At 40.0% G+C, this 10,585-nt stretch overlaps 1 long non-coding RNA gene across 2 annotated transcripts; it reads left to right on the plus strand.

Annotated features, from left to right (window-relative positions):
• The first annotated feature begins 230 nt into the window (after window positions 1–230).
• Window positions 231–9,532, plus strand: LOC112495048. 2 transcript variants are annotated; one of them, XR_003061212.1, is made up of 3 exons: window positions 231–353; window positions 7,995–8,349; window positions 8,652–9,532. It is a non-coding gene; the product is annotated as an uncharacterized LOC112495048 (long non-coding RNA). The 2 variants fall into 2 exon arrangements; XR_003061213.1 differs by having other exon boundaries at window positions 7,995–8,111.
• The last annotated feature ends 1,053 nt before the right edge of the window (window positions 9,533–10,585 follow it).

A 10,585-nucleotide genomic window follows, 5' to 3' on the forward strand; every position in this document is an offset into this window, starting at 1 on the left:
TTTTATCTTCTGTTGCTTATTGCAGTAAATTCTGAATGTGCAACATCCGATAAAAATAATTGTATGTTTTTATGTTAACTGAAGATATATAGAATAGATATTCCTGTATTATTAACGGAGGATACATAGATTAGTCATTCCCGTGTGTTTTATCGAGAATCCTGCCATCTGTGAGTTGAAGCAGTTATTACTTCGTAACGCGAACAAACTGTGTTCAGTCGTTACTGAATGGTAGCTTGTAAAGAAAACAAAGAAAGTTGTTGCTGAGTAGCGGTAAATCGTCACCCAGGATCTCAACTAGTACTATTCTTCTACTTCCAAAGATGACAAAGTAAATCGTTTCTGAGCTAGGGGTAAGTCATCAACTGGAAGAGACTGTAAGTTTACATAGCATGAAATTCCGTTAGAAGTAATTCCTTTGAGAACTATTTCACAGTGTAGTCAAAAATGGAATTTCAGGTCTACCAGTTTGCAAAAACTGATGTTCTCTGATACCTATTTTCCCAGCTTGTTTGCAATCGTTAGTATTCTCAGAATCCAATGGAACTTGCTCTGAATCTTTCCCGTTCTCAAGTAACGGTCGAATTAAAATTTTCGATGTTGGGAGTTTTTAAAAAACATTTCTGTCGGTAACTCTTTATGAGTGTTTACGATATCCAGGGACCCTTGGACCTTTGACTGAATATAAATAGACCGTGTTGTATTGTGCTTGCGATTCTGATATGTAGAATATATATCTATATACAGCAATTCAATAGGTAAAATACATTGGTAGGTGTCCGCGACACTCAGGCTCGCGTGTCACGGTATCCCATAAGATAGCTAGCCTATTTACCCTTCAGTGAATGGTACGACCCTATTCTTGAGATCATTCAACAACGTAGCATAAGATAATTTTCATGTCGACTGGGTTATCGCGGTGGAATTGCAAACGTGTTCCCTACGCGAATATTATTATATGTCCCATTTTATCCGTATACCTTAGAGTGAGATTACACACTCATGGTTACCGTAGAGTATGCGCTCGCAGCGTCCTCATCATTAATCCCACTCGCCACTAGAACTACAATGAAAGTCGCATACCACAGTGTCGAGTAATTTCAATAAAAAAAAAGTCCCAGGACACACGTAACACCATACCCGGTAACATGCCTAGACTATTTATCTTTAGTCAAAGTAAATACTATCATTATTTCTAAATTTCTTTCATGCCGACCAATGACAAATCAGTCAGTGTCGTTATATCGGCATTACTGTGGACGTGAAAGTCAATTGGATCGCTTTCGCCTATACATTTTCGAATTGCTTTTGTAGTTACTTTTATCATCAGATACATTAGTTGGGTTTATATAACTTTACTTAGTGTTTTACAAGAAAATGAATTCAGAACTAAGTAACCTCTATAAAAATGATCCTATTTACAATTATGACTTAGATTTTACATAACTGGTAATGCGTAATCCACAGTCTCCTTAGATAATAGAATTCTGTCCATTTAAAAAATGTTTATATTTTCTTTTTATCGATTCAACTTGACTATATATAAATACATCGAGAACACACATTCTCATTAGTAAGTATAAAAAATAGTTTTATTTGCCGAAAAGAACGATCGGTGCATATATAATTTTGAAGGGAAATGGTTAAAAAAATACAGAGGAAGTACGTATCTCTCTTACAAATAAAGAAACAAAAAAATAGCTATCAACGATGATTCTCTCGAATTTTCAAAAGGGTATAAATAAAGGGCCCAACCTTCCTTTTGAGTGCTAAAAGGAGGGTTGGTCGTCCAACGTCCCCTCGAACTCTCGGCAGTTTCCTTTTGGAAAACCAGACGCTTCCATAAAAAATGCAAAGTAAAATAAACAGACGCCAGGCCGTGAAGGATATAGCGAGTAGAGGACAGCAAACACACGTCTCCGACGGTCATGGACCATCCGAAAAATTCCCATTTTCAAGTGTTATAATATGTGTTCTACACTCGAGGCTGGTAGCACCTGCTCTCACTGAGTGATTCTAAACATATGTCCCACTCATAGGTGTCTGGCCAAATATTGATCGAAAGGATCCTTCGTTCTCCCCAATATATGGGGACCTCAAGAGAAATATATCATCGTTGCAGGTGTAATTGAAATTTCATTTTTCTATTAATCAAATATATTTCAGATCGATATTCCATCTCATAACAAAACACATGATTCCCACTTGTCTCCACATATGAACATACGCGTCGCCCTTATTGTAAAGAGTGACAGGTGTTTGCGTAAAATACAAAAAACATATTACAGTGACATATGAGAATGGATATTTTCCAAAAAAAAAAGAAATGAAATTTTTTTTTTTTCGCACTCACCACGTAATGTATCCTTGTACGTATACATTGTGTGTCCGCCTTAACGATACCTGTTGCTGCTTAACTCTCCATACTTGGGATGCACTGTGAAAAGAAACCTCTGAGCAAGTTTCGCCGCTATCAGTACGAGCGAATGTCTTCGTGCCTCTTGCGAATTTATTGCACACGCCATTTTCAAACCCACGGCGACTCACGTTCCCGCTTGGAATTCCCTTTGGGATGGAATCGCGCCTTCGCTTGTCAGTCAATTCCTCGCTATGGTCAAAGCATTCGGCATCCGTGTTTATCGACCAGCAACTTGAGGAACGATCCCGTCTTATCCCAGGGGACGTTAATCGATAGCTTCGAAGAAAAATATTCAGGAACGCATCGGGCAGCCTGGGGGGAATTTTTGAAAAAGTCGATAGATCCAATCTGAATTAAAATATTTTGCGAAGAAATATAAATTTGCTTGCCCACGAATTTTATAAGCGGATTATCGTGGCACGTCAATGAAATAAATGATAAATTGACAAATATCGTATAATCGGTAAACACGTGGAATCTATGTAATTTGAATTTTTAATTATTTAAAAAAATTCGATTTTCTATAAAAATATTATCGAAGCTCCAAAGTGTAAGCTAATAAAAATTCGGTGACTTGACATTTAGCATGTTAAATCGCCTTGAAAACTTGTTCCTCCTTGTAGAATCGCGGCTGTTTCTTTGGCGTTCAGCGCGATAAGAGACGTGCGAAGCGCGTGGACGCCTCTTATAATAGCACGTTGCGATCGGCTACCATAAATTCACGATCGTGTTCTTAATTACTCGTCGTATCGTTCGCACGTTAAGTACGTATCAATTATCTGGGAAACGATTAAGAGAGAACTCTTTACTGAACACGAGAAGATGATAGCTCTTACGTTAAATAGGAATGTCCTCGTTACTCGATGATCTACATTACCAGCTATTACTCCTAATTGCAAATGAACGAGTATCGCGTTGACAGTTAAGATGTCAAAGCCTATAGGGTAAGCATTAGCAATAGTAATGAATTAAATAAGATATTGATTTTATATATAATAATAAAAAATTTTTCTATTTCAGTGACGTACAGCTACGTGGGATCCACGTGGAGACTGGCAGAGTGTATCCTGCATGAGGATTCCCCCTTTTTTGCTATTTCTAAGGAAGAACGAAAAAAGGAAAGGAGACGAACCAAAAGAAGAATCGGTTCTTCTGAACTGAACGATCTCTCAAGGGGATGCTCGAGAGCGATCGTGAGAAGGAGGATGCACGGCAAGCAAGGAAGCTTAAAGGAGTAGCAAGAGAGAAAAGAGGACGACGTGACAAAGTGCTGCAAGAAAGTCGAATACACTGGGTGCGCCTTTAGGAGTTTCTTGCGCGATGGAATACACGAGAAAAAAGGACCGCCCAGGCGCTCGTTGAGAATTCGCAATTATATCGCAAAAAGGAAGGCGGCATGGGGGTCCGATCAGGGTAGCCACTGCCCGCGAGACAAACTGTTTCCTGGCCCGTAAACAATGCTGCCAAATAAGAGTTTGGGATGAGGTATAAATTGTCGAAAAACTTCGGAGAACCCTCGCGAATCGTTTGGATAAAAAAGTCAATCGGTTCGCTAAACTCTCTTTATTCACGGCGGCGGGAATTCTTTTGCTGTTTCAAACTGCAGCTTCCCCTCTCTCTGTCTCTCTTGCTTTATCTCATTGGTCCAGCACAGAGTCTTGCTGCTGACTGTCTACTTTATTATCCGGTCTCTATCTACCATGCAGTTTACCTTAGTGCCGTGAAGATTGTAATGGGTCGATTGCGAACCGATTAATTATTTTGGAATATAGTCCATAGGCCGGGATAGAGAGTCTGATTATGAGTGACTGTTGCGCCATGTCGATTTTTTATTGGTAATCAAATTTTATACTCCATCCCCAAAGGGATCTTCAATCGGAAGTGTAAAAGTCTTTGAGAAAATCTGGTTAAAGATTAAATGCAATCTACTCCGTTGTCTAAATAACCTTTTAATATCTTTTTTAAATTTGTCTCGGGCGTTAAAATGTGGGAGGTTCGCTAATGTATCCAGGCACTTATTAATACTGTGTTATCTGATGGAATATTTTTTTACGGCCTTTGCTTAAGTACAGCCACGAGAATTATGGATTATCTCGGTAATTTTCATTTTTTTTTTCCAAGATCTTTTTATGTATACACTGGAAGTATTGCAAATTACTGATTCATCCTTGATACTTAAATTTGGATCTCTAAGTAATCACGTAAAATTCTCGGGTCATTTAATTTCTTGTTATCTTTATAGGTAATAAAGTTAAATGATACGGATCACGTTCGGAGTGGTATTGTATTTCTTATTCGTGGAAATGGCAAGTATCAATCTATAGGATGATCATAAATTCTCATTTTATTAAAGTCGCAGTCAGTGAAGTTTAATGTTTCATGTGTTTAAGTGGTTTGTACGGTTCAGTTATATCCGATATTGTTAATGAGAAAAGATTTCATGTAATCAACCCTTAGCAGCTGGTTATCTGAATCGTTTCGTTTGATAAATCAAAATGAGAGTCAAATTTTGAGGTAATTGGATAGAAATCGGCTTGTGAATCTTTCTCAAGGTTTAATCAAAGAAGTCTGTAGTATTTTTTTTTACATTTTATTTATTATAACATGCACCTATGCATGTACGTCTGGCGATCCAATCTCTAGGCTGGTTTCTTGTGGCGCTATACTGTACCGCGAATCCCAGTCGGAAATATTATTTTGCTCGTGCTTCGCCATTCTATTACCAAGAAGGTCCGGTACTTTAGATGAAAACGTGCGCATAAGATAAGGACTTGGTACGAGATAGACCTACGTACAGGGTATCAGTGTATGTATTTAGGCCCATAACCCGGTCTCGAACATCTGCTGATTTAGGAAGGTGCGAATTACCCTCTAACTAGTCACTAAATGCTTGGCGTTTTATCACCTGCTTATTAATATTTGTGCCCTTCTCGTTTTGAAGTTTCGAAAACCTCATAAAGGCCCTGCTTTATAATTCAGTACGGATAAATATACTGAATACGAACGTTCCACTTTCGAAAAAAAAATGTATTCTTATTTTACCTATATCATACCTAAATTAATTAAGCATAACGAGTTTAAATTAGGATTCTATGTCTTTGATTTATATTTATCTTGCGCAAGATCCTCGCGGCTCGAGGCTGCCTTCAAAGGGCATCGGGATTTCTTTGTGAATAGACGCAAGTTTCTGACTGGCATAAAGAGCGAACTTTGTAACAGAACCGATCATAAAACTGCCCTGATCTCTCATATGGGCATCGCGCATAAATCTCCGTGGATGAATGCAACTGCTAAGGCATAACCGACTAACGTAACCAGGACCTTAGAGTGAGAGAGAGAGGCAATGAGATAGAGAAGGGCGCCATAGGGATAGAGCGAATGAAAGAAATAAAGGAAGAAAAAGAAATAGAAGGTGGTGCCCCATTAAAAGTTTGAGTACAAAGTAGTGCCTCGGAACAAACGTGGACTTTGATATATGCGCCTCGCTAATAAAATGTTACAAATTCGTTGCGTGCCAAGGGTAGTTTATGGTGTGTATGAGGCCTTCATCGAAGAGGCCTTCTGTATCGGCTTTTATGCTCTATAACTATGGTCTTACGGATCCCTTATGGGATTCATATCTCGAGTCTCTTCCCATAGAGGCTAGATAATAAAATTTTTAGTTTATTGAATCTGTAAAACACGGTAGCGCTTCGTGTCACTGATATGTCACTTCTGGCACGTCATAGGCAGTGTTACGTTTTTATGCTACAATTGAAATTTCGATAAAACCTGATATGGATTTTTTTTACTAAAGGGAGCAGAGAACTAAGGGATTTTTAATTATATCCGACGTATGAGCGGACTGGGATACGAGTATATTTTTTTTATATGTTAAAACAACCGGAAACATTTCACCGTACTTGACTTCCTTCCCGCAGGTACGCAGTTCCGTCTCTCGTGGGTAAATGGTGAAGAATATTAAGCATGGTGGACGATGTGAGATTAAAAAGTTGATTATACGTCACGATTTATTATACTGTGTAATTACGAGCCTGTCGTAAGATTGACTTATTCTTTATGGGATTTATTTTTTGTTTTTTTGGAAATCGTTAACAGTCGCCAAACGCCGGATTGACATAAGGATAATTCTCCTTGAACTCGTGAAAAGGCCGGATCGCCGTTTCTTCGTCGACGATTATTTTACGTTACGCCATCACCTGAAAGGGCCCCAACTCTTACCGGCCACGGGGCCGTATATTTTGACAGTTACGGCGGTCCTTAACGATCGGATTAATTTTTATGGGGCGTCGCGAAATGAGACTGCTCACGGCCACGCTCTCTTGTCGAGAATTCCATTCTGGCGTTTCAAGGTTTTATTTGCACTTTATAACGTGAAACTGAGTGTATCTGCTGGGCAGCAGCTGGTTACATGTGAATCACGACAGTCCCGATCTGATTTTGTGTGATATAATTCAAGTAAATATAAATGCGAAGGCCCGGCGATATTGGGCAGGAGATTTTTTTTGGATTTCTAAGGATTAGATTAGATCTGACCGAGTTACCGTAAAGAATTTCAAAGGATGCGAGTGGTAGGATCCTTTTTTTCGTAAACGTGAGAAAATTCGAAAAATCGTCAAGGATTTTATAGGATTTCTGGAAAGGAGGAGAGAAAAAAAACAGCATTCTTTACCGATGCTTTCTCGGTTATGGGATCAACATACGCGATATATCTATACCTTATTCTACAGCCACCCTCGCACACGGGTTCTTAAACCTTGAATGTCGGAAACCCGCAGGAACCCTTATAAACCCTTGAGAAATTTTCAGTGCGGGCGTAGCTGTATATGGTATATGGCGATCTCAGCAGATTTTCGGAAATTCTATATTACGCGCTTCAATAGGGTTGAGCATTATGTTGTCGGCTATGGTAGAATGACACGAGAGGGTGAAAATAAAGGGGATTTTTGATGGTACCCAATTTTCGAGGCCTTTCCAGGAATACAAAAAAAAGTGGTGAATACGGTGCTGCTCCAATACTGCATCATACGTTTGACCGCGGTATTTGAAAATATTGATGAACTATCGGATTTCGATCGATCCAAATATTGATCGGGCACCGGAAAGGGTATCTGAAAATGATCCAAAATGATCGGACAATTAAGTTTACCGTTCAGCACTGAATTCGTGTTTTCGTAAACTTCCCTCATTCTATGCTTTCTCTTACCTATACTCTTTTTCAGGTCTTCACGTATGTTCGTCAAAGGATCACTTTTACTTTCACGCTCGAGAAACTCGTTTCGCTATATCTTTTTCACGTCCGCAAGTGCCGCGCGCTCGCCCCAATTTTGGCACAATGGATTCGCCCGTGGAAGGATCCTTATAAAAATGGCGAACGACAATGGCTTTGTCGAGAGTTACCCCATCGGTTCGATTCAACTGGACCATCGTTCCATTATTTTCTTTGATGCAATTTTTTTTCTCTTCCCCGAATCGCTTCACAAGATTTTCATGAAAAGTTTGAAAATTCTAACGCATCCTCAATCCACGCTCTTACGTAATGTTCTCAATTGCATTTTTCCTTTTTTTTTTCTAGATCGTCGCACAACAAATCAATGGGCTTCTTATCATCGTGAATCGAATGGATTCCTGAGCTCTGACGAACGATAGCTGCTACCTGCAATAGTACGTTTGGTTGACGCGCGGCACTGCGGTAGGCACGAATAAGAAAGGGGAATCCTTAAAGGCGGTTCCCACGTAATCACGCCGATACTTCGGACCGTGAAACAATTGATCGTTGCAGGATTGTTTTTGCGTCGGCGGAATGTTTAGGTGGGCGAGGGGAATCGATACGCCACACCGTGATTACTAATGGGCCTATGGGGTCTCATAGTGGCGGTGCCCACTTAGACAAAGCATCCGTGCATAATTCGGATAATCGAATGAATGGGGTTAGTGCTTAAGATGAATTGGGTTAGAAGAAACCGAACTTATAGAATTAGCCATAGAGGTAGAATTCTCGAAGATGAAATTTAGAACTTAACGTTGAACGTTGAGAAAAAAATTGTTAACGTCTCTTATAGCACAGATGACGCGTAACGGGTTTGAAATTATATTTATCGTTATTATACAAGATATTCATTAATTGCTATTCTCATAAATATCGATTCTCCTTAATACGCGATTGCTGCTTTATTACTATTCATAGAGAGGACTGTCGTGCCTTATAATAATAATATTTTATTATTTTCAGATGGAAGCTGCGCATTTGATCCTGGCTACTGAATACGGATCGGATATCGGGCCACAGGGATCAATGGAATGCACGGTGCGTGTTCAGTGCTAATTGCCCGCGTGCGTTCGCGTTTTTATCCCGCTGACGCAGTAGTAGCACATCAATCAGTGCCGACTAATCTCGCAATAAGAAAACGAGATGATCTCATGCGTGGGTTATGTGCAAATATCATCTGGCATAAACAATTCTTGAAAGCAAAAACAGATAGAAAAAAAATGCAAAAATTTTGCAGACACGCTAATGGTATGAAATGTACATTATTAAATATCAAGAAAATTATCATAAAGTATAAAAGATTAATTAAATGAATCTCCGCACTGTTTATGACGGTCTAGTGGTAGAGGAGATAAGAGGGAAGGAAAGAAGAGAAAAAAAAGGAAAAGAAAAAGAGAACATGAATAAAAAAACTGAATCACTGATCGCAGACAGGAAGTCGCGATAACTGAACGATCCTTGCAACTTTATAACATTTGACGAACCGGAAATGCAATATGGGCGCACGCCGCCGCGTGTCCACGTTCCGTAAAACGGCAGCCGACGTTTCGCCGTGACAGAAGGAATGAATAAAAGATGGCACGGTCGGCTTAGTCATTAACGGCTACGTTAGGAAGACGCGTAGGAATCCACCAGTGGGAAGGAGCAACGTGTTACGGTCGACGAAGAGATCTGCATGCACCTTAAGAAAATTAATAACGAGCGATGTATGCAGAAGCGGCCCCCTGAAAAGTGTGGAAGCGGAGTGGAAAAAGAGAAATGGGAAAAAAAGAATATATACGTCGCAGGACCAGTGGAAGAAAATGAACGAACCCTGTATAAACTCTCTTACGGGAAACGGGGCCTCACTTTGCAGACGTTCCAGAACGCGTCACGACGCCCGTCGTCGTACGTCAAAGAGTTTCATTCATCTGCAGGCCGGCTTTCGCGGCAAACTTCACTCGCTTGGACACGTGTGGGCCCTGAGGCCCTCACCATTGTAAAACGGGATTTATGCCCTTTCGTCGTACTGCGCCGACTCCTTCACGTTATCGGGGCCTTCGCATAGGCACAACAGACGTATGCTCGTAATTATGTTGGGCGGCTGTCGCTGGCATTTGCGCTCTATTAATATTAATTACTACCCGACCGGGGTTAACCTCTAAATATTGTGTAAACAGGCTGAACGACCTTACGCACTTATTTTCTTCTTTGCTCTTTCATTCCACTTTTGTCTCTCATTTTGTAATATTAGTCACTGTTTGCTCATAAAAAAAATAAGGTTTCTATATATAAAAATAATTTTTTTTTTTTCACGGATCGAACTCGAGGCTGTTAAGTAAGCTTGAAAATCAACGGCTACACGTGGCTACGAGAAGATGAAGCTGTAAGAACTGGATGGCGAGTTCAGGATGAAAAAGATAGTGAAGGTATGATAAGTCGTCTCGACATTTCCTCATTGAAATTCTGACGTGACTCTAGCTGGCGTGCTTGTCACCGATAGTCTCGTGGCACGCCTCTTTTCCACGGACACTTAGCGGACAAAAGACAGTTGCCGGAGTCGGTCTTCATATTGACGCATTCTTATCGGACGATCGAATATTTCTCCCTTGTTCCTGATATAGTCCTAACTCGTTCGAAATTCTATCTGGATTTTACCAATGACTGAATATATCTATACACCGCACTGCGGAGTAGAAACTAACCGTCACTATAGTGACGTCTTTGGACGTGGACTCTAGGCTTTCTCTATACACGAGAATGACAATGGGTCGTCCTAGACGCGTGGATCTATCGAGCTTTTTATCGCAGGACTGAATGCATTAAATAATTTTTAAAATGCACCGTCCCTACACTCCATACGATTATTATTATATATACGATATTATGCTGAATTCGGTAGTGGATACGGAATTAGT

The sequence above is a fragment of the Cephus cinctus genome, unplaced genomic scaffold (assembly GCF_000341935.2).
Source record: "Cephus cinctus unplaced genomic scaffold, Ccin1 Ccin1_scaffold1184, whole genome shotgun sequence".
NCBI classification, from domain to species: domain Eukaryota; kingdom Metazoa; phylum Arthropoda; class Insecta; order Hymenoptera; family Cephidae; genus Cephus; species Cephus cinctus.